The sequence below is a fragment of the Protopterus annectens genome, chromosome 4.part1 (assembly GCF_019279795.1).
Source record: "Protopterus annectens isolate FY-2018-M chromosome 4.part1, PAN1.0, whole genome shotgun sequence".
NCBI lineage: Eukaryota > Metazoa > Chordata > Ceratodontiformes > Protopteridae > Protopterus > Protopterus annectens.
In genome coordinates, this window is record NC_056734.1 from 295,471,047 (window position 1) to 295,494,383 (window position 23,337).

Consider the following 23,337-nt stretch of genomic DNA (forward strand, 5'->3'; position numbering starts at 1 on the left):
TAGGTGGGGAGAATGCAGTTGCATTTTCTGTTAGAGTAAGGGTAGGAATGTAACTGAGATTTAAAGTTTTCAAAGTTTGCACAGGTCCTTAGAGAGGAAGGAAGAGAATTCCATTTTTTTGCTAAGGAAAAGGATAGCAGGAGTTGAGCAGCAGGGCAATTGGGTTTTCGGACACAAATTAGGTTTCGGTGAGTAGATCTGAGAGTTCTCTAAGGGGTGTAAGGGAGAAGGATGTTGCATAGAGCAGGGCACTTAGAGGGTTAAAAGATTAGTTTGTGGGCTGTGGTAATCTGAAGATAGTTTAGATGGTTGGAGAGTTCAAGCCAGTGTAACAAATTAAGGCCAATACAGTGATGGGAGGAGTATTTGGCTTTGGTGACAAATTTAGAAATCTTATTATAACAGTCTTCCAATTTTATTAAGAAATGACTAAAAAGCTTACGGTCACAGAGTCTGCAATAAGTGCCCGTTCACCAAAAGGACGATAATGTGAGATAACAAGTCCAACAATCCAACAGCCGCTTCACTGATAAAACGTACTTTTATTAATAATACAAACTGAAAACTGAGAGTTAAGCGCTTTCACCCATCCTAGTGGGCTTCATCACAACAATGTATCAATTCAAAAGACGCCTTAAATAACTTCTTTGGCGCCCAAAATACATTCAATCTTTTTAAGGTATATTGCCCTTTAAAGTGCTCTTAAACAAACTGTTTACATTCATTGCATTTCAAACAGACATATTAATACAAAGCCTTTGATAAATATAAATATATTTGAATAATAAAATATGTTTATAATAGCCTGCCTATCTAAATAAAAAATCTATGTATATAAATAAAGATCATATCAAATGAAATATTGAATATAAAGAATATAACATTTATAGTGATATAACTTGTTCATCACATCTTGCCTTTTGACCGCATAATCATACATAGTAAAATCATTTAAAAAAACATTTTAAAAAGCAGTCTTCACTATAACCATAATCACTGCATGCTTTACTAACACAATATCTCAAATGTATATGCTTAATACATGATATACATAAAGCTTGCTATTTTACTAGGCACAAAGTAACCAATCACATATTTAAAATTCTTAGTAAAACAGAATCCACTGGAATCACCACACGGAGCTGCTAACTGGTACAAAATCTTCTTTATTGAGAACAGGAACACAAGCGCTTTCACGTAGCTATACTACGCTTCTTCAGGTGTAATAAACCATTAAAACTAAGAAGCTTATATACAAAAAGTTTTTGCCGCTCAAACCAAATGGTTAAGCAATAATTGAATAATTGCTAACATCTTAACATTCCCTCCTCTTTCTGCTTAAAGAAGCAGTATCTAAGCAGTCTAAAAACAGTCTGAAAACAGTGAAAAATAAATATATATACAGACGCCTTTATCAAACAACATGACAAAAGACGTTAAACAGATCAGCAAAGCCTGTCGTTATATAACTGTCTAAGCTGCCCAAAGCAATGAGCTCACAACCCTAAGTAACAATATAAAAACACAATCAAAACGAACTACAGTATGAGCATAAATGTAAACATACCATTTTCCGAATTAGAAATACTTCTTGAATCTAGTTTCCACCTTACTCTAAAAACACTGTATATACACAAATGTTTCTTAAAATAACATTGCAAAAAATGCAGGTATATTACAGAAAACCATCCTGCAATCAAGATAAAAATTGATCCGGCGGATCTAAACAGTGCAAAACAGCAAACATCAATTCAAATGTAGAAAACAACTTGCTCACCTGTATTGTTTACAAATGCAGAGAGTAATAAAGCACATGGCTGCCGATCTATACATATTTAAAATTCTGTATTATTAAAAAATATTTAAAACCTTCACTATCTCCAGTCTGCGTTGAACCTGGGTACCTTATCATGGTTCAAAGCTGTCCGTCATATTTTTTACATAGTAGATCCTTAAATACATTACATAAGTTTTCAAATCCTACGGTCTGAAAATGACGGCAAATAATCATAATATAAGCTATCAATCTAACATAAAACCTTGTTTTTCATAGTAAATGTGCAATAAAACTATTTATCAATTAATTTAATTTAAATATTATTGCACAAATCCAGTTTGTAATTATAGTTTAAATCCATTGACCGCCATTTTATCTATACAATAATAAAATATATTTAATAACACATATGTGGCAACCATTGTACAATCTAAAAATGGTGATTTAAGGTGGAATGGTTCAACATAAAACAATATAAATAATGTAGTATTTATCAATATTTTATATGGAAACATGATTTTGTTGGATCTATTATATACCACGCAGCCATAATCGCCTTAGTGGTTAATATACAATAACAGAATATTTCATACAACCTATATCCCTATATGTGTGTATAAATACATATGATATCAGTTGTATATATGAATCTTTACACCAGTGAACATAAGATAATGCATTGGTGACATATATTCAATTTTATATACAAAAAAAGATAGTGCACACACATGGTCAGTAGTTTCACTAGTGAAGATTCATTTTCACCCTAGTAACAATAGGTGTAGTAGGTTTTTCCGTTGTACTTATGTTAGGGCGGTCAATGGATTTAAACTATAATTACAAACTGGATTTGTAGCGTATACATAGAATTAGTAATATTTGTGCAATAATATTTGAATTAAATTAATTGATAAATAGTTTTATTGTACATTTACTATGAAAAAACAAGGTTTTATGTTAGATCGATAGCTTATATTATGAATATTTGCTATAATTTTCAGACTGTAGGATTTGAAAACTTATGTTATGTATTTAAGGATCTACTATGTAAAAAATATGACGGACAGCTTTGAACCATGATAAGGTACCCAGGTTCAATGCAGACTGGAGATAGTGAAGGTTTTAAATATTTTTTAATAATACAGAGTTTTAAATATGTGATCGGTTAGTTTGTGCCTAGTAAAATACCAAGCTTTATGTATATCATGTATTAAGCATATACATTTGAGATATTGTGTTAGTAAAGCATGTAGCGATTATGGTTATAGTGAAGACCGCTTTTTAAAATGTTTTTGTAAATGATTTTTACTATGTATGATTATGCGGTCAAAAGGCAAGATGTGATGAACAAGTTATATCACTATAAATGTTATATTCTTTATATTCAATATTTCATTTGATAAGTAATACACGTATATGATATACGATCATCAAATATGTTGTTTTTGGCACCTTTTAAATGCAGGATGATAGGCTAAAGTGACGATCTTGATTTACATACATAGATTTTTTTATTCAGATAGGCAGGCTATTATAAACATATTTTATTATTCAAATATATTAATATTTATCGTAGGCTTTGTATTAATATGTCTGTTTGAAATGCAAAGAATGTAAACAGTTTGTATGAGAGCACTTTAAAGGGCAATATACCTTTAAAAGTTTGAATGTATTTTGGGCGCCAAAGAAGTTATTTAAGGCATCTTTTGAATTGATACATTGTTGTGATGAAGCCCACTAGGATGGGTGAAAGTGCTTAACTCTCAATTTTCAGTTTGTATTATTAATAAAAGTACGTTTTATCAGTGAAGAGGCTGTTGGATTGTTGGACTTGTTATCTCACATTATCGTCCTTTTAGTGAACGGGCACTTATTTGAGACTTCCAATTTTGAAGTGAGTGTGGCAGATACTTTAGTTAATAGAGGAGCACCATACATTAATGAGGGGAGTAGACAGGTAGTGGCAAGCGTTTGTCTGATGGAAGGAGAGAGAAATTGAATGTTCCTGTATAGCATACCAAGTTTTATATGGGCTTTCTTAATGTTTTGCTGGATATGAGTGTCGAATTTCAGGTGTTCATCAATAGTCACCCCAAGTAGTTTGGCAAAGGGAACAACCTCTATAGTGGAGTTGTTTTGGCTAATGATTTGGGATGAGTTTTTTTCAAGAGGGGAAGCTTTTGAGGGAGAGAATAATAACATTTTGGATTTATTGGCATTTAGTGAGAGGTGATTCTGAGGCATCCATTTTTCAGTGGTAGAGAAAGCAGCTTGAGTCAGTGTCTGAAGCTCTGGGAGGCTGGTGGCACTGCAGATTAATGTGGAATCATCTGCATATCGTACGATTTTGGTATTGCGTATGGCTTTGTGGAAATTGTTAATAAAGATGTTAAACTGCATTGGACCGAGTATGGATCCCTGGGGAACCCCCTTGGGGTGGGAAGGAAGGTTGAGGTGCCTGTCCCCCATTTAACAGCTTGAAATCTATTGGAGAGGTAGCTAGAGAACCAGGGTAAGGTATTCTGGGAGAGATTAAGGTTGGAGAGATGGTTTAGGAGATGAGTGTGGGAGATGGTATTGAATGCCTTGGACAGATCTAGAAGAACAGCAGAAACTATTTTTCCAGAGACATGAGCAAGATTTATTGTCTCTAGGAAGGAGAGAAGTGCAGAGGTTGTACTATGGCCTGGACAGAAGCTGTGCTGGGTTGGAGTGATTAGCTGGTTGTTTGCTAAGAATGGCATGAGCTGAATGTGAATGCATTTGTAGTGGATTTGTTCCTGATTCAATTACAAAGATTTAAGGAGAGATCATGTATTTCAGTTAAACAGAGGATCAATAGCAATATCTGAATACTTTAAAACAGAAGAATAACGAGAACTTCTTAAGCCAGATGGTAAAGGGTAAACAAATGCCATTATTTCAAGATATGCAATCCTTTACTGAACAAAGAGAATGAGTGAATTATATGTAAAAAATGCCCTTCAGAAAAGTAGAGTCAGGAACTATTTACACTGTTGCACAGAGGACAGCTGTCTTTTTTTTGGCATGCTATCTCCCATGATTTACCCAAGAGGTATGAAATAAAATTCACCCTGTTATCCTACTCCCTAATCCTTAGTTTCCTTTTTCCACTGTGATTTTTTTTTTTTTTTTTTTTTTTTTTTGGATTGGGGTGAGACGTGTCCGTCAAAACTTTGTTTGAAGAGAGGGCACCATTGTGTACAAAACACGGCATGTGTATTGGATAAATTAAAGGAACTTTGGTGGCACAATAAATATTACTAGACAGTAATACATATAAATATCCTTTATTCTATTCAGAAATATAGAGGATATGTCCAAGGGAAAGTTTCATAAAGTGGCATCTGCATTGTTGCATTGCACACAATAAAAATTGTTTAACAAAACTGATTTCTCACATCTTCATTACTTTGAGAGAAGTTTTCTTTTCATGGTGTATAATTTTATGGCTGATCTATTTATAATATCCTGTTTCTGTATAGACATAAAGTGTTAGCTTCTTACTGACATTAAATAAAAGTGACTGTAGATTAGTATTTCAAGGAAATGGGAGCCAGAGAGAGAGAGAGACAGATACATTTTGTTGATGTTTTCCTTAACCTTAACAGAATAATAAGATATACAGCTATAAGTAAATTGCAAAATGAACTCACACACGATACCAATATTCTTCATGTTTCTGGACAGCCATCGCAACATCTTACTAAATCCTAACAATATGGTGAACACAGTTGGGTTCAGGTTAATGGAACTCTATTTTCACAGGGATTCATAACATAATTTTTATTATGAAAAAATATACTAATGTTTCCTTAATATATATAGGTGCATTGTCAACTTTTGCAAAAGTATCTGAGAACCCTCAAAAATCTTCCAAGTAGCTGTACCTCTGTTCATTATGCTAACACCATCAAATGTATTATCCAAGATCACAGATGTACTATATTGCTACGGATCTATTAACATTTATCACTGCATCCCTGCTTGGTGAGCATTTCATGTCTTATTTTTTTTTTATTTATTTCCAGAGAAATTGCAATGATCCAAGCGGACCATGTTCAGTCCTCTGCAGTCATTCTAAACCAATTATGTAATGCAAAGCATAAACATAGTGAATATTAAATCTGAGTAAAGACAATACTGTGCTGTATATACAGTGGTTGCAACTAAACAATTAAATACCAAATTGGTAAACCAGTATACTGTCTGCCTATCTATCTATCTATCTATCTATCTATCTATCTATCTATCTATCTATCTATCTATCCATACCTCTCAACCTCTTAAAGCAAGAAATCTGGACAATGCTATAAATAAAAGTGGAGCAAAGGCACAAAAATAAGGACATTTTTAAACATTGCTCTTATAAACTTAGAAAGTTGATAGAATAGCAGGTGTGCGTTACAATGCATTTTCTGAAGGGTATAAAATCTAAAACTCAAATGTCTGTCATTATTTTCTAACTTCAAGTCTTTAATGATTTAACCAGTATTTTGCCAAAAAACTGCAATTTTATGAAAATAGGACCAAAAATATACGGCATAAATCTGGAGAGTCTGCAAAATTCTGTACAGTTGAGATGTATATATCTATCTGCCTATCTATCCCTGTGATATGGGCAAATGCCATTTTTGTCAAAAATAGTCTGTGGTTGTCAAACTGGGTGAATGCTTTAATTGTCAATTATACTATTAGTCTAACTCTGTGTTTATTGAAGGGAAGAGGATGCTTTTTGGCCAGAAAGTTAGAAATGTTTTGTTAATGACAATACTTTCAGCATTAGCGGATAGTTGTTTTTGTTCACTTGTGGGTTATGTAAGAGGACAAATTAAGTTTTGTATAAGTGCTTGCAGTTTAAGATATGGAAATACATGTGTGTGTGTGTGTGTGTGTGTGTGTGTGTGTGTGTGTGTGTGTGTGTGTGTGTGTGTGTGTGTGTGTGTGTGTGTGAGAGTGTGAATGGATGCTGGTGCATGTGGTGTGCTTCTGCACGTCTTGCGTAATGAAAGTATTATGGAAAGGGTTTTTTCTAAAGTAAGATGAAGGGTTGGGAAAAGAGGCAGGAACAGTTTTAGGGCTATGGTTAACAGGCATTAATAAAGAGAGAGGAAGGCATTTCTTCCACCTGCACATCTTACAAATGTTGGCAAATCCTAACCCTAGGAAGCCTCTTCCGGTAATTCCAATCCTTCACTTCACCTTAGACAAACCCTTTCTGCAACACAATCACTACCACTATCACTAATCAGATAAATTTGGCCTGCAATTGACATAACGGATTTTCTTGTAAGATGGCACAAGAAAAGTATTTTCCTTTTGATGACTTATTGGGTTTTGACATGACTGATTTTCAGTAACAGTGTTTTTTGGTATTCCAGCATCAATTCAATGTTTGTATGTATTAGTCAGTCACTATGAACTGATACATACATACACACACATAAATATATATATATACATATGCAAATGTATATATATATATATGCAAATGTATATATATATATATATATATATATATATATATATATATATATATATATATATATATATATCATCATCATTCTCTTTCGGCTTTTCCCATTAGGGGTCGCCACAGCGGATCATCTCTTTCCATTTCTTCCTATCCTCTGCATCTTGCTCTGTCACATCAACCGCCTGCATGTCCTCTCTCACCACGTCCATAAACCTTATCTTAGGCCTTCCTCTATTCCTCTTACCTGGCAGCTCCATCCTTAGCATCTTTTTTCCAATATACCCATCATCCCTCCTCAGCACATGTCCAAACCACCGCAATCTTGTCTCTCTTGCTTTGTCTCTAAACTGTTCAACATGAGCTGCCCCTCTAATATACTGATTCCTAATCCTATCCATCCTAGTCAAACCGATTCCAAATCTTAACATCTTTAACTCTGCCACATCCAGCTCTGACTCCTGCCTTTTTGTCAATGCCACTGTCTCCAACCCATATAACATAGCTGGTCTCATTACACTCTTGTAGACCTTCCCTTTCACTCTTACTGATACCTGTCTGTCACAAATCACTCCTGACACTCTTCTCCACCCATTCCACCCTGCCTGTACTCTCTTCTTCACCTCTCTTCCACATTCACCATTACTCTGAACTGTTGATCCCAAGTACTTAAACTCGTCCACCTTTACCAACTCTACTCCCTGCATCCTCACCATTCCTCTACCCTCCCTCTCATTTACACACATATATTCTGTCTTAGCCCTGCTGACCCTCATTCCTCTGCTCTCTAGAGCATATCTCCACCTCTCCAGAGTCTCCTCAACCTGATTCCTACTCTCACTACAGATCACAATGTCATCTGCAAACATCATAGTCCACGGGGCCTCCTGTCTGATCTCATCTGTCAACCTGTCCATCACCACTGCAAATAAGAAAGGACTTAGAGCTGATCCTTGATGTAATCCCACCTCCACCTTAAACGGATCTGTCACTCCCACTGCAGTCCTCACCACTGTCACACTACCCTCGTACATATCCTGTACCACTCTTACGTACTTCTCTCTCTCTATATATATATATATATCTCAATATATATCTCACTATATATATATATATATATATATATATATATATATATATATATATATAAAACCAAAAACGAAACAAAGAACACTAAAACAAAATAAGCAAACAAATCCACGGGCAGAAGAAAACAGACAGATAAATAGTAATTAGCGTGGAACTTTATTCGAACAAGAAATAATAAAATACAATCGAGCGCTTTCGCCTGGATAAATACCAGGCTTTTTTAAGATAAAACATTCTCTAAACTGCAAGTTTAAATACCTTGCTAATAAAAATCAAGTGACCTGTAAATTATTAGATTAAGTATATAATGAATTTTTAAAGCACTAACAACAACTTAAAAATTAACAGACAGTAAGCTGTACGTCAGGTGGTTACCAATACACAAAATAAAAAATACATTAGCATAGAAAATTGTGTTAAAAACACCTTGTAAAAAATTTTGTTTCTTAAAAATTTATACTTCTAAAAAATCACTTTAAGTCACAACTTGGCTTTCCTTAATTTGAGCACATTTGCAATACTAATACTTTCATTAAGACCAGGAGGTCTAGTGGCATTCAGTTTAAGCTGCCACAACAGCTCTTTATATTCAAGATGAGCTTCTCAGTCACCTCCTCTGCTGTCCTGTAAAACCTGTTCAAGGACCATAAATTTAACACAATTTTCTATGCTAATGTATTTTTTTATTTTGTGTATTGGTAACCACCTGACGTACAGCTTACTGTTTGTTAATTTTTAAGCTGTTGTTAGTGCTTTAAAAATTCATTATATACTTAATCTAATAATTTACAGGTCACATGATTTTATTAGCAAGGTATTTAAACTTGCAGTTTAGAGAGTTTTTTATCTTGAAAAAGCCTGGTATTTATCCAGGCGAAAGCGCTCAATTGAATTTTATTATTTCTTGTTCGAATAAAGTTCCATGCTAATTACTATTTATCGGTCTGTTTTCTCCTGCCCGTGGATTTGTTTGCTTATATATATATATATATATATATATATATATATATATAGAGAGAGAGAGAGAGAGAAATAAAGATATAGCTAGATATAAAAAGATATAGAAGAAGATTGTGATTAAGAAAATAATAGAAGACAATGGATAGCTCTTCTGAAAGTGTGATTAACAAAAAGAATGAGGGAGGAGGGTGATGACATCTACAGGATGTACCCACTAAAAGGCTGTATCTAGAGATTTTAGGTTGAGAGAATCATACCAAAAAGGGGTTATTTCACCAAATTATCAAGTTGTTCTGAAGCTGGTGCATTCTCAATTTGTAATGGAATTTTAGGTATGAATGAATACCTGTTAAATAGGAAGGTGATGATTCACAAACTTTAGGAGGAATGACACAGGACATGTGGTTGGTGCCATGAAGTTTATAAACAGGGTTTGTATTGTGGGACTACAGGGTGTGGGAAGATCGGACATGGTAGTTTGAGGACCTAGAGTACATTGGCTAATTAAAAAGGGAAAGAACCTTAATTTTATGTGTCTGCATATGCGTGATCCATGTAAAAGTTGTGACCTATCTTTTGTTGACAGAGTAATGAACCTGTAGATTTAGTTAGACATAACTAATGCTGAGCAATTGATCTCGGAAAGTGCTGTTATTATGTGTATTCCATGCTTAAAATTTGCAAGTAGATTGCAGCTCCCAGCTGCATTTCATCCTTAATGCGACAAAAATCATTTAAACCCTTTTGCCTAGAGCATGAGTTTGCTAACTTTTGCTTTCATCATGTCTGGGTGGTAAAAAATTTTCACTGTGGGTCAAGTGAGATTTCTCGGTAATGGAAGTGAGCTTTTGCTTTTATGGGGCCATAGTTTCTGAGAACAGAACCTTAGCTAGGTCAGATTGGTAGCCCGGCCATTCCAATCAACCCAAAATTGAGGACAAAAAAAAAAAAGAAAGTTTTCTGAAGTTCACAATGAAGAAGGATCAGCAAATGGCTTATATTAGGTCCTTGCTACAGTTACTAACATGCATGAACACCCAACACTACAAATAAGTAAATTAAATTAAGCAGCCACAGCTTCAGACATGGGTCCTTAAATGAGGGCCATTACTTGAACTCTCACCCAATCAACAACTTTTCTAATGTTACTAAATTGCTCCATAGCAGTTTGCATCTGGTGCAGCAACCACTTCATTCTGCCCTATCTATGGTGTGGGTTGAGAACAATTGCATGTTTTGTGGAACTGCATATAGCCATTGCTATGTACCAAACAATGACCCTTTTTATATAATTGTGAGGATCGTTTCTTGGGGGACTACTAAAGAGCCTAGCCTAATTTCACAATTGCCACAGAGCACTGTCTGATTAAATGAATTGTTCCAAATTACACTGTAGGCAAATGCAGGCTGAGGGAATCAAATACTACACAACAGGAAGTAACTTGTTTACAGATCATACCTTTAGTACTCACTGCTAACTCCCAAACTAAATGACTTCCAGATTGGACTTGAACAAATAGCCTCCGATTATAAGTTCATAGCTGATTACTAGCCTAATGGCACAAGACACTTTACAAACCTAGACAATAATACAAAGGACATGACAATATTATATCTTAATTCCCCAAATATGGGATGGAATACTATCAAGGTAGTGGGTCTTTGGGGATTGGAGCCCTAAATTTTTTACGGACTGTCTCTGTAAGGGACATGGACAGTACCCTGGGAGGGAATTTATGGTTCCTCATCCATTTATCCAAATTCTGTTTGAAGAGTTTAAGGGATGAGCTTTGTTTTATGAAGATGGGAAGTTTATTCCATAGACAAGGTAGCCTTTGGATATGAATCTGTCTCCACAGCAACTTCTGTTAGAGTCACAAATACGGTTCAGGTCCATGGAATGTGTAACCCTCATATAAAGTTCTCTTGTGAATATGTAACATTTTCATCAAGGATGGAACAAAGAATGCCTTGCAGGTCAGGCATAAGTCACCACTCAAACAATATGAGATTGAGTAAAGGGATAGGGTCTTTAGTCGGTCGGCATAAGACACATGTCTTACACTTTGTGTCTTATTTTTTTTAAGTGAGAAGCCTCTCGGGCCACTTAAGATGGTATAAATGCTTAGTTACGTTCATGCAGAAGGGAGCATTGTACTCCATTATGGGTTTGATGAGAGCCAAGTACAATGGCATTATGACGTCCTCTGACCTTGATGCCATGCTTTTACTTATATGTTGAGCCACACAGAAGGATTTCCTCACTGCATATAGCTACCTGGTGAGAATTTGATGCCTTATCCATTAGTTCATGGGACAGTCTGCTAGACCACTAGGGGATTTGTAGTATAGAGTATTTCTGTGAGTAGGTTGTTAAATGTGAGTAAGCAGTGTTTTAAGTAGTTTTCCTAGTGAGGGAAGGATGTTAACAGGTCTAAAATCAATGGGTGATGTTGGTTTGGGATGTCTGGAAAGAGGGGTTGCAAGAGCATTTTTCTACATGGAATTTGGAGGGAAAGGTAACTGATACATTACAGAGGTTAAGCTAAGTCATTCTGGCACATTTTTAGAAACCAGGAATGAAGAGTATCCATGCTGCATGAGGTATCAATTGGAATGTTACCCTTGAGTTACTCCTTGTCTTTTATTTTTTGTGGAGGGAAGTAGTCTGTGGGAGTCAAGAACAGGAAGGGTGCCAGAGGAAGTATTTATTTATTTAACATTTGGGTACTGGGAAAGTCTGACTTGGAACAATGACAATCTTATTGCTTTCTTGATGAGACTAAAAGACTGTTCATTTTTAAAATACACTGAGTGGACTGCTGTGGCTTTTGGAGTGCTTGGGAATCCTGTGCCTGGTGTTTTCCCTGTTACTTTTTATTACTGAGTTCTCAGTAGAGGCCCGGGGAGAAATGCTTCAGACAGATGTCTTTGTAATATGGGAAGAAATCAGAGCACCCAGGGGAGATCCCACATGAATGCAGGGAGGACATGCTGACTCCACACAGAAGGCACCCGAGCCAAGATTCGAACCAGATAACCTCTTGCTGTGAGGCAACAATGCAACCACTGCACCATTGTTTATTAATCTCACCATCCTCTGTTAATTGCTTGTTTGACTTATGGACAGTTATATTCCTAACTTATTTAAAGAATTATTTATGATGACAACTTTGGGAAGATTATTTGAAAAAAAGACAAGTGGCTTCTGCCTTCTAACTTCTTTTTTTTTTTTGTTAAATTTAAGAATCAGTATCTGGTTTCTGGGCCTACTGTTTGCTTCAATCCCTGCCAGAGTATGTCTATATTTTTAAAACACACTTTATATCCCTTAGCTATACAAAAGCTAGTTCTAGCTTTAAACAAACTTGAATTATTTTGTAAGTGTCTGTGTTGCCTATTTTTCCTGTGGGTTTATTAATTTGTTAAGTAATAGAATAGATTCAGGAGGATGTAATCAATCAAGGACAAGTGATAGTCAATACTAGCTGGTTCTCCACCAACCCCAAGAGGCCTGTTATTAGTGGTATCTCACAGAGCTCAGTATTGGGAACCTCTCTTGTTCAGAATATATATCTCTGAAGTCAAGACAAATGAAGGGAACCTTTGAATGACCAAGCTGGGTGCAATTACTGAATACGGAAAATATGTAGTTATCCCCCAAGGGGTTCTGACACAAACAAATATCTGGTGCCAGAGCAATGGCCTAAAAATGCAATACAAAAATGTAAAAGCATAGTTATTCCGCTTGGGAAGATGACCACCCCTGCAAATTACAACACTAATAACACATTCCTAAGTGTAGACACAGTTGTAAAGGACATTAGATCCTAGTTTGACATTAACCAAAACTTTGATCACTATGTTTCTCTGGTGGTGAGAAAATCCTTCTACATGGCAAAACTTGTAATAAGTGCATGACATCCAGATCTAAGAAGATCATAGTCCCACTATACTCGGCCCTCATCAGACTAATAATAACATACAATGCACCCTTTCACATGTACCTGACCAGGCATGCACAACAGATACAGCTGCCACAGGGATTCCTCACTAAAAGAATACAGTGTGTAAATAACATTCCTATGCAGACCATCTCAAAGCTTTGATTTCCTATAGACTCATGAGGGGAGATCTGTGCCTCACCTACAAGGTATTTTCCAATATGGCCCTGATGGATCTGCTACACAGTCACAAAACAAACACCACTAATATCACCTGATTTAAGGGTCTGAACCTCATCTGTAACACAAAACATATTGAAGGGGCAGGTATGTGTCTTAGAGTTTACTCCTTCTTTGAAACAGACTCCCCACTCAAGTGTAGCAGAGCTCTTCCCTAAGCTTATTCAAATGCAGTTTAGACCAATGGATGGGAAATTGAAAATTCACCCCAGCTTCTTGTCTATGTCTTTTATGGACAGAGGCAGCTTATAGATGACATAACTCACAGGAATATACCAATACCAATCTACTCTTTGAGCATTGATAATTTGGGTAGTTGAATCATGAATGGTTTGGCTTAAAAAGCTCTAGGGCTGTTAGACTTGTATCCTTCTATCATCTCTATAATAAAGGTAGAAGTTCAAGGGGATTGATCACTAAGGTGTGGGACTAAAATATTCAGAGTATATGTTGCTTAGGATGTGTGTTATTATTAAACTAAGGAGAATGTACCACCTGGTTTTGAAGTTGGTTTGGATGGATGATTGAAAATTTGCATAAAGCTTTGACCTGTAAGAAAGTCTTCAGGGCTACATTTTTAAGGTCTAATGAGACCATTAAAAAATCACCAAAAATAGGTACATTTTTTATGGTTGAAAAATCTGTGCTACTTAGCTGTCAAATTTGTCTGAAGACAATTGTAGCATGGATGTTAGCTATGGCCAGATGACAGGGAACAACTGAAACTTGGATTAGAAAACAATTGGTGTCAGGATTCTTGTGTGTGGTTACTAAGGTTAGTAGTTGTATGGTAAGATTATTTTTGTGTAGTAGAAAGTTGACAGCACCAGTTCTTTGCCCAAGGTGGGCAGCAAAAGGATAATTGTACTTGGGAAAATTCTGTTTGAGGCTAGATGTATATATCATCCTTGACTTAAAATTCATTGGACGCTACAAAGTCAGGAGAGTGTATCTGCAGGATTGATTGCAATTGTTCTCACTTATTTTTCTGCTTTCAGCATTTATTAGGTATAACAGAGTACAATGCCATATAAATTATTTTTATTAATGTCATACCTGAATACAGGTTATCGAGACTAATAAATGATTTCCAGATTTGGAGTAATTAATGATGCCAACAACACAGTTATCTCGAAATTAAAACACAAAATCCAAAAACTACTGCAAAGTGCAATATTAATAAAGGATGTCCTCAAGCAAGCATTTTCCTTCCAGTCATTTCATGAAGAATGAAATGTGTTCCCACAGCTGGTTTCTTTGTGAAAGTTGTCATTTAAATATTGGCAATATTCAACACTGAAGGCACGTTCTGTTTTATGTATACATCTATATTTATTGTACAAACAAAGGACTTAACATAACCCACATGGAGGATTAAATGCTAATTGCACCACCTACATCAAATTCCTTACTTAAACATCAGAAGGACAATTCACTTTTGATGTGAATTTCTCATTCACATTTATGAAACAAAGACCATGATTGCTGCCAGATTCTGTCAAACATGATGAGTTATTAAAGAGCATGATCTTTGTCCATTAAGAAGATGAAAAAGGATGGCTGAATGATTTTCAGCTTTTTACTCAGAATGCATTATTCCTTTTCAGTACAAGACTGAAAAGGATAAACAATTAGCACGGATTAGAAACTGACTTTTGCCATTTAAACAGGCTGCAGATCTAAATAATTCACTTAGCATTTATTATACTCTCAGAATATCTTGGCAATAAGCTATAATCTATTGTGTCTCCTCAGTTACTTATTTCAGAACAAAAAAGAATTAAGTGATGTAAAAGAATACTTTTTCAGAAGACTTACTTATCTCTGATAATTAAATTTTAAAAACACTTTAATGGAATATAAACACTGAATTGGATGCATTTGTTGGCCAGTGCTTTTACAAATATCACAATATAGTAAGCCTATAAATGTAGCTTAGAAAAAGGAATATATGGTCACAGAAAACACGGCTGGAGTTGACTACACCTAGATGTGAGAATCATGAGACATTCGGTAGTATGTCAAAAAGTTTAAGAATCCTTAAATATTTTTTATTTTAGTTCCAAAGTTCATAGGTCCATAGATTGTTACTAGGCTTACAACCACTAGGGCAAGCCTATTCACTCACCCCAAACCCATTTTGATCCCAAGTATCATGGGAGTCTAAATGGGTCGTGGGGCATGTAAGCAGGGAGGCCACTAAGGGATTTATGGGGGGATTGCTAGCTCGGATAATGCTTCTCTTGTCTGTATCCTGTGTTCGTAAGGGACATGAGGGCCAGACCAGGAGTAAAACTATCCTTTCCCATTCTATTATCAAGAATTTGTTTGAATAGAGTCAGGGATGAATTCTGTTTTACATGGATGGGAAGCTTATTCCTTAATTCAGGGATCCCTTGGGACATATATCTGTGTCTACTGCATGTTCTCTTTATGTTACAAGTGAAGTTCAGATCCAAAGAATCTATTGCTTCTACAGCTGTTTGTTTTGCACATGTGCAACAGATCCATCATGGCTGGGTCTGAGGATGTCCTGTAAGCCAGACAAAGATTCTCTCTTAGCAGCCTGTAGGAGACTGAATACAATAACACAGCCTTTAGGTGATCAGTGTAGGACAGGGTATTCATAACATGAATTTTCCTGCTGCAAAGCTTTTGTGGACATTCCAACTGTTGCAAGTGTCTGGTTAGGTGCATGTCAAAGAAGGCATTGTACACAATGACAGGTCTGATAAGGGCCGAGTAGAGTGGTACTATAACTTCCTTGGATCTGGATGCTATACCCCTTCCTATAAGTTGGGCAACATAGAATGATTTTCTTACTCTCTTACCTATGAGCTAGTCAAAGGGCAGATTGCTGTCTACGTATATTCCCAGATCCCTTACTACTGGGTTGACTCATAGTCATGTTTTCTTGATGGAGTATTTAACTTGGGTTGACAGTTTCCCAAAGGGTATTAAAATGTGTTTTTGGACAATGAGTTTTAAGTTATGGCTTTGGCACCAGTCATTTGTCTGTGTAAAACATGTAAAAAAGTAAAATATTAAATCTCTTAAAGAAGCTTCTGATTCCATCTGTTGGGTCTACCTCTAGAAGTTTTTAGCAAATTTTGGTATCCCTATGTACTGTACTGAGAATGTAAAAATGTTGGATATGGATCTAAATACAGCAGTAACAACCAGTGGTATGTTTTTCCAAACTATTCCATCTTTTACTGGGGCTAGGCAAAGTTGTTCCTTGTCAGCAGACTTAGTTTTAGTTACTGTCAACCCCTTGAAGAATGTCCTGCAAAAAATAGAGACTGTACTAGGGTGAGTATGTGCTGCTGTAAATATAACTGCCTCTTCTTTATGTACACTTGTTTGATTGTAACATACAACCCTGAAGGGGACTGGAAGGGCGTTTAAGGCCTCTTTCTGGAGTTTGCAGTAATATTAATCATGATGTTGAAACCTGGATTTACAGAGATATTTTTGGTCAGTAATGTGCCATAGGTACTCTGAAATGATGGTCTTTCTAAATATTTTCTTGGATTAACATTGTACCTGTGCTTAGGCATAAGGTTATATCACATCCCTGGAAAGTGTTCTTATTAAATGTACTGTCCCTTTGAGAGAATCTTTTTTCATGGGTCTTTACATGGCAACATTCCGTCCTGTTAAGCCATATCCATATTACTGGGAAAAAAGGGGATTGTATGTGATGGAAGGGATGATGGATACCTAAGAAAAGAGTAGAAACCACCTTGACACTTATTATGGGGGTAATTGTTTAGGTATATTGGCAGGTTAGAAGGGCATTATTGCACATGCCTGTAATATTTGTATGTATGTGTGTATGTATGTGTACAAGGCAGAAAATTATGAAACATTCATATAGTAGTAAACTATGCCTTATAAACAAGTTCGAAGTGCAGAAAGTTTGGGGGAGGTGGCTCACAAATATTCACACTAGAGTCTTACGAGTATCTTCAAATTTAAGTTCTTTGATGGGAAAAATGTCAAAGATGCAAAAACTGTTGGTATATGTTTTAGCAAAATTAATGAGACTGGCATCACTCATTATTAAACCCCCATAAAACCGAGTGCCATCTTGCTTCATAATTCTTTACAGTGTTATGGAAAACATTTCTTAATGCAAGAAGCCAAATGAAGAATCTAAGGGTTGGACTTTGCAGCTGTGTAACGAACTATGTATTTCTTGTACTCGCCATTTTCAGTCGGTATGATTTACTATTTAAACAGTGGGAGGATTTTTGTTATTTGAAGTCTAGTCTTTCATGATATCAGCTGGTGAAATAATGTTGTACATAGAATATAAAATCTAGTATGTGTATAATATTGTTATTGTTTGTGTTTAGCTTTGTTATTGGTAATTGTTTAAAAAAATCACTTTAAATCTCTTGCATTACTTCTCATTTCTTATTATGTGCTCCCATTGCAGTTTCCACTTCAGCTAGTAACATTATGCATCATTCCCTTTACCTCTTTCACATCTGAACATGTCCCTTACCCACCATATCAACTGCCTCTTTTATGTGACTATTAAGCAAATCATTTTTTTAAGATATGTATATGTATTCGTTTATGTCAGATAATCTAGTTTTTTGGAATCTTGAGCTTCATATGGTTGAGAATATATGTTTGAGTTTCCAAAAAGTCGAACAAAACAAAACAGCCAAAATCTACATTTTTGCAGGGGAGAAGGCTGTGCCCACACACCCCTTGCAAATTATATATACCAACTCTGAGATTGCAATAGAGTAGGGAAAAGGGTAAATTCCCTGATCCCAACTGTAACACGATCTCCAAACAAATACTTTGAGTTTTTAGAAAATCGAATACATGGTCTTGACCATATAAAGTTTAAGTATGCCAAAACTCGATCATCTGACATAAATCCTAATATATCTAAACCCTTATACCTACATTTTTCTTTTCTTTATATATATATATATATATATATATATATATTTTCTCTCTTGGCCTTTGAATGTTACATTTATTTCTGAGATCTACATACACTGTTGCAAATTAGTTTACAATACATGTTTCTATTTATGTATGTAGTCCTTGTTGCAAAGAGAAGTTTGACATCTATGAATATTTATTTTAATGCTTAATTGATGACTACATAACATGCTTTAAATTATTATTCAGAATGTTTCCGTATGTGTATTTGGCATCAGTCATTAATAATGTTGCTTTTTTAAGAAAGGAAAATGTTATGCAAATGGTTTTTATTTCTAAACCCATAGTTTTCGATTAAATATTCATAATTGTTAAAAAATGTCTTTTCTTTTTTTGCATATTAAATTATTTAGGCATGAATATATGTTACTGCCTTACACATACTTATTCTTTCTTACCTTTTTCACCACGTTTTTTCTTACCTCCAAAACTTTCTACTGTATACATATCTTGACATCTACATTATACAGTTTGTCACAGTATTCTGGCTCTTTTGTCTGTCCTTTTTTCTACCATTCAACTAATTTTCCCATTTCTGTTTTCTCTCATTCTAACTTCTTGTAAACTGACTATAGCACCTAGATGGCACATAACCCCTAACACACAATGCTCATCATTCTGTCTGCATCCTCTTACTTACAAAAACATTTTCTGTGTTATATGTCTACTACTAAAATATTTTCTCTGTTTATGCCTACTACTATTGCACATTAGCCTATTACATGCCTGTTTTATCTCTACCCAGGTATATCTTTATGATGCTGGTAAATGTTTCAATGCATATACTTAATTTGCTCACTCCATCATTTTACGATGATTACTTTGAGTGATATTGATTAAAATGTGTTTCTTTTCCAAAGAAAACTCCATCTTAACCAATCACACAAGCCTATAAAGTCTGATCTATTATTTTCCATAGAAATTCCTTGCATCACCAAGTATACTACAACTCACACTGCCTTTATTCTCTCTTTCTCTATCGATCCTGGATCTTTCCCTCTACTAGCCATCACTTTTTGTTTTGTTTATTTATTTTCCATGGATCATACCTGCAGACCATCAAGCCTAACTATCCATTTTCATGATTGTATCTAATCATTCCTCTTTCCAAGGTAATGAGATGATAATGGCATGGAAAACTAATTACCTAGCAAGCCTTCCTGAGTGTTCACTTTGTAGCCCTTAGCCCACCACTCTTGTGACTGCATGCACACTCATGTTCACTACTATTACTTCTTGTGAGTGAGTGCTCCTGTGCACACACAAAATGGAAGCTACCTTACAGAGGAATCTTGCTACAGCCAAACACACCATCCCTGCACATCTGCTGCATGCAGACTAACTGCTTCCCTTGCTTCAGAGTTTTTCATCTAACCTTGGCTGCTCCATCCCACCTAAATATGGCTTCCTTTATGACCTCTGCCTCTCTCTCTCTTATTAGCTTCTATAGTACCTTACCTGCATGGTGTGCTACAAGCATGCTGTCATCAGGAAATTAGCTAAAAAAATAATCTCTACCTTTCCCTCCCCTTTTAATTTCTAATTCACTTTGCCAGCTACTCTATGAACACAATGGAGAGCTATGAAAATGTAAAAGAATTTAAAGTGATGAAGTACAGTAAAATTAAAGTAGCCTTTTAACAAATCAGCACTGACTGCTGATATAATGGAAAAACTAATTTGTTTAGATAAATAGTGAGACGACAAAGAGATAGGCCATTAGATACTCAGATATATAGATTTCATTTGCTCTTCTCAGTTATTATAGAATTACAGTCTACACGTTTTATGATCCTTTTCCCCATTCACAATGTCCACGTCTTCTTCCTCAGGAAGTCTTTCTTTAGTATTAACCTTCCTTTCAGAATATTGACCCAAAATATAATACCCACAAACTTTTTTTAAGCACATCACCCACTTAATTTCTTCTCTTCTTAATACTTCCTCTAATTCATAATTTCACCTTTTTACACCATAGTTCATAGGTTCATAGGTAGATACTAGGCTATCTGCTCTAGGGCATTTATAAGCCTAGCCAGAGTGTATTTGGCTTCCGCCTCCCTATTAGATTAGCCTACAGTGCCTCTGTAAAGTAGGTCACAGAAGGTACCCTTTTAAGATTAGTTTACTGTGCCTCTGTCTAGCAGGGACACAGAAGAGATCCCAGGGGTGAATTTGCGATTTCTCATCCACGCGTCCAGATTTCGCTTGAAGAGGGTCAGCGAGGGGCTATGTCTAACATGAATTGGGATTCTATTCCAGAGTGAGGGAAGCCTCTGGGAAATGAATCTGTCCCTCCAGCATGTCCTATTTATTTTTGTGCTGAGGTTTAGGTCCCTGGAGCGTGCAGCTCTAAGGGACGTGGATTTTTTGAGGTGGAGCATGTCCATTAATTCTGGGTTTAACATGGCTTTGTACGTCAGGCATAGATCACCTCTGAGTAGGTGGTAAGCAACTGAGTAGAGCTGGAGTTTCTTTAGTCGAGCTGCATAGGACATCTGTTTGTAGCCCATGATCCTCTTGGTGAGGTACTTTTGGGGTCTCTCCAGTTGCTGCAGGTGTCGGGTAAGGTACATCCCAAAAGGGGCATTGTATTCATTTATGGGCCTGATAAGTGACGAGTAGAGGGGCACAATGACCTCTCTTGATCTAGATATGAACCCTTTTGTGAAAAGGTGTCTATATAGAAGGTCTTTCTAACCACTTTGGCAACGTGATTATCAAAGGAGAGATTACTATCTACGTTGGTCCCCAAATCTCTAATTACTTCTTCCGTACTTAATGGATTACCACCTATGTGGTAATTTGTGGGCACCTTGTTTTCCCAAAGGGGATGACTATGCACTTTTTAGCATTTATCTTGAGGCCGTGGCTCTGGCACCAAGCATCCATCTCTGTGATACCCTTTTGGAGGATGCTTGTGTCAGCTGGAGATTCGATTATGGCCCCCCGGTTTGCAGTCATCTGCGAACTTTGCCAGCCATAATTCCCCCATGTTAGCCTGAACCTCAGAGAAGTATATACTGAACAAGAGAGGTCCCAGAACTGAGCCTTGTGGGATGCCACTTGTAACTGGTTTGGATTTGGACATGGCACCTCCGATTCTGACCATGTGGGTTCTATCTCTGAGCCAGTTTGCAACCCATCTTGTGACATAGGGGTTGATATTTAAGCTGGTAAGCTTATTTACGATGCCTGAGTGGGGTATTGTGTTGAAGGCTTTTGCGAGGTCCAGGTAGGCTGTGTGGACAACCTTGCCCTGATCTATGGCTTTGGTAACTGTTTCAAAGAAATCAACTAGGTTTAAGAGGCAAGATCTACCCTTAACAAAGCCGAATTGGGTAGGGTCCAGTGTCTGGAGGCTTCCAATGTCTTTGTTTATGCGTTCCATGATAATACGCTCCATAGCTTTACAGACCAGACTAGTCAGGCTTATGGGGCGATAGTTCCCTGGGTCTGTTATGGCACCACCTTTGTGGAGTGGGACCACTGTAGCTGTATGCCATTCTTTGGGTACATATCCTGTAGTAAGGCTAAGTTTGAACAGAGACTTAATGTGAGGGTTCAGTTCTTCTTGGAGCTCATGTCAGACACAGCCCAGGACACCGTCCGGTCCCATAGATGCTGTGTTTTCTGCTTTGGAGAGGGCAGATTTCACCTGTGCATCTGTGATATCAGGGAGGTTACATTCAGTTGGGATAGGAATTTGCTCCTTTGGGGGTGAAGGGGGAGAGAAGTTTGCGCTGAATCTGTCTGCCAGGATGTTGGCTATGTCTGTAAGTTTGGTATATTTTGTACCGTTATGCAACAATTCAGAGCATATCTGGGAGTTTCCGCCCATGTTCCTGACATAACTAAAGAAGACCTTGTGATTATCTTTAGTATCTAGGGCAATTTTTCTTTCGAAACTGGCCTTTGATGATTTTATGAGGGATCGAAGTTTCTTGATAATACTGATCAGAGACGCCTTCCCTTTTTGGGATTTTGCTCTGTCATGTAGTAGCTTCCTCCTTCTGTTGTATAGTTTATTTATGGCTGGGGTCAACCAGACCAGTCTCCTGTTTTTGGAGGAGTGAGTCTTGGTTTTATTTGGGATAGCATGATCCATGCATTCCTGCAGGTGCTCATAGAATGCATTTGTAAATGATTCTGCGGATTGGGCTGTATTATCCTCTGGCCCAGGGGCTTTGAAGGATTCCACCTCAGTCTTGAGAAGTGTAAAGTTGGCTTTTGAGAAATTCTTTACAGTGATTTCCTTGCCTGGGGGTGGGGACAGGATATGGATGTCCAGGGAAATTTGTTTATGGTCTGATCTTACCAATGAGGGGTTTACCTCTGGTGTGGAACATAGAGTCCCCATATTGGTGATGACCAGGTCCAATATGTTGTTCCCTCTTGTGGGAGTGGTGACCAGTTGTTCCATTGTGTTAGAGTTTATAAATTCAAGGAACCGTTGGGCAAGGGTGTTTGGGCTTGAGTAGTTTACCCAGTCAATGTTTGGGTAGTTGAAGTCACCCAATAACATAGTGTTTGGAGAGACCTTCATATTCTCCAGTGTTCTCAGGAATGCCAAGTGGGGTTCCTGTAATAGGGAGGGTGTTCTGTAGCAGGCTACAAACTGAAAGGCAGTTTTGCCCGCTGTTAGTTGCACATGGATGGTTTCCGATGCTTTGTGCAGTGCCACTAACCTGGAGGTGCAGGTATCTTTGATGAATATAGATACTCCCCCTCCTTTTGTGCTCCGGTCCGAGTTTTGGGGCCAAAACGCATGGTATGAGTTATAACCTGGTAGTGCTGGGGTTCTCTCAGGAGCCTTGAACCAGGTTTCTGTTACTGCACAGACATCAATTTTCTCCATACTG